Below are 2,500 nucleotides of genomic sequence, written 5' to 3'. Positions count from 1 at the left end.
GTAACCTTCAGCAGGTTTATGACTCAGTAAAATCACACTTTTACCTCATTTTAAAGATTTTACGCTTTATTATATCATCTATTTTTAGCGTGACGTCAAAAAAAAAACATTTTACATCTCAGACGGGGCGGGGCTAGGCAAGGTCACATGGGCCAGAAATCATCCACGTCATCAAGAGTAAAAATTCGATGGAAAGAGACGCGTTTTGTCCTCCACTGACTTCCTGTATGAAGGTGACGTGACTAATGCATAACTGTTTACTATACAATCAGTCACGTGCCAATAGTCACCTTTCACATTCAGCCGTGATATTCCACGTGAGCCAGAGGAGGAGGATCAGTTACTCTGTCTGGAACATAGATGTACAGGTCCACATCCAATCCACATCTGACTCCCATCCCCTCCATCCTCCTCTGACTCCCATCCCCTCCATCCTCCTCTGACTCCCATCCCCTCCATCCTCCTCTGACTCCCATCCCCTCCATCCACATCTGACTCCCATCCCCTCCATCCTCCTCTGATCTCAATCACATTATGGGGGTGATGAAGGTTGTAATGTACAGACAGAGAAGAGAGTTTCACTGCAGGAGGAGGATGGAGGAGGGGGTGGTGAGGAGGGTGAAGGTGGTGTTTGGGAATGTGAGAGGGTGGTGATGGTGCAGTACTCATTATAATATAATAATAATAATAATAATAATAATAATAAATTGGTAATAAAGTGCAATAAATGTAATGTTGGATGTGTGGGTGTGTCTGATTTGTGTGTGGGTGTGTGATGGTGTGTGCACGCATGTCAGACAGATGTGCGGGTGTGTAGGACAGGTGTGCGAGTGCGTCGGACAGGTGTGCGAGTGCGTCGGACAGGTGTGCGAGTGGGTCGGACAGGTGTGCGGGTGCGTCGGACAGTCGGACAGGTGTGCGGGTGCGTCGGACAGGTGTGCGCAAGTGCGTCGGACAGGTGTGCGAGTGCGTCGGACAGGTGTGCGCGCGTGCGTCGGATAGGTGTGCGGGTGTGTGGGACAGGTGTGCGGGTGTCAGACAGGTACAGATGATGCTTTATATTACTGCTGTAGAGTGCAGAATAAACACACACCTGCATGTTTACTGAACTATACATAATCTCACACACGTGCACACACACACACACACACACAATGCAGCGCTCCACCCCCTGCTCTTCACATGTAAATGATCTACAGGGAGGAGTGAACATGGAAAAACACCAAACAATAAAATTATCATCCACACCACTAGATTTTATTATTATTTATTATAACTGTTATTATTAGGACACTTTTACTGCTTTTATCTCTTTTATCTGTCCGGGAAATAACGAAGGGTCTATAACACTTTAAAGAGCTTTTAATACACAAGGGGGAAGTTTACACACACACACACACACACACACACACACACACACACACACACACACACACACACACAGAACCTTTTTTTAGACAGAAGTGTGAAGACAGTGTGAAGTGTTTAAAACAGGAGCATTAAAAGTTGTATCTTTTGTGTACCGCAATAATATTTGTATTTATTAAAGAACACAACACACTGTTCATTTACACTTTCTTTTTATGTTCTGCAGCACATGGGTGAGTTTACTGATATAAACACCTCTCTCTCTCTCTCTCTCTCTCTCTCTCTCTCTCTCTCTCTCTCTCTCATCTCCATTTATTCTCGGACTGAAATAGTCACAGTGTTTTACTGAGAAACACTGAGGAAGTGTATCTGCACCATCAGTGATTTACACTCATCAGTGGAGTGTGTGCTGTACACGTCCCTGTGAATGAGGCGTTACTATGGAAACATTACCCTCTCAAGAGCATGTGTAATAATATACACTGCTAGAGGTGCTGTTCCAGAGAACTAATCACCACCTTCTGACCAATCAGAGGGCAGAATTAAATGAAATAAAGTGCAGTGGTGCCCAGGTCTGGAGTGGGAGTGTGTTTTGGTGTGAAGTGTGGGGAAGTGGAGTGTGTGGAAACTCCAGAAGCCACATCATTGCTCAGACTCCTGACCTCAGCTTTGATGTCCCGTTATTTCTGGGTTCTGCTGCTAGGTCATGGATCAGAATAGCACTTCACATGGTTTTTCTCTCAGCAGCAGTTTTATTTGCCAGCTCAGGATCTCAGTGACGCCTGAATGTGGAACTGCTCTGGGTGTGGATTTGAGCAGACTGCGTCTCAATAAAACTTCAATCTAAAAGCTGAACCTGTTTACTGTCTCAGTGTCTGTCCTCTGCTTCTGGATCATTAACTTCCATCCCTTTCGTTTCTTACTGAGAAATTCATGTAAAATTCACACTCAGACTGACGTGTGTTTTAATCCCAAGCCACCTTCTGCCCTCATACATATCCATCACACTGGAGTTCTCGCTTCTGGGAACAGACACATAAAAATACAAACACAAGGCTATACACACACACACACACACACACACACACACACACACATGCACACACACACACAGTTATTGGAGCCTACAAGA

At 45.0% G+C, this 2,500-nt stretch overlaps 1 protein-coding gene across 3 annotated transcripts in view; it reads left to right on the top strand.

The window, feature by feature from the left end:
- Nucleotides 1-2,500, top strand: part of inppl1a (inositol polyphosphate phosphatase-like 1a) — a 21,682-nt gene that overhangs the window by 792 nt on the left and 18,390 nt on the right. The window lies entirely within an intron of this gene.

The sequence above is a fragment of the Silurus meridionalis genome, chromosome 12 (assembly GCF_014805685.1).
Source record: "Silurus meridionalis isolate SWU-2019-XX chromosome 12, ASM1480568v1, whole genome shotgun sequence".
NCBI classification, from domain to species: Eukaryota; Metazoa; Chordata; class Actinopteri; order Siluriformes; family Siluridae; genus Silurus; species Silurus meridionalis.
The sequence above is the reverse complement of the archived record's forward strand: the minus strand, read 5'-3'. Positions and strand labels throughout refer to the sequence as shown.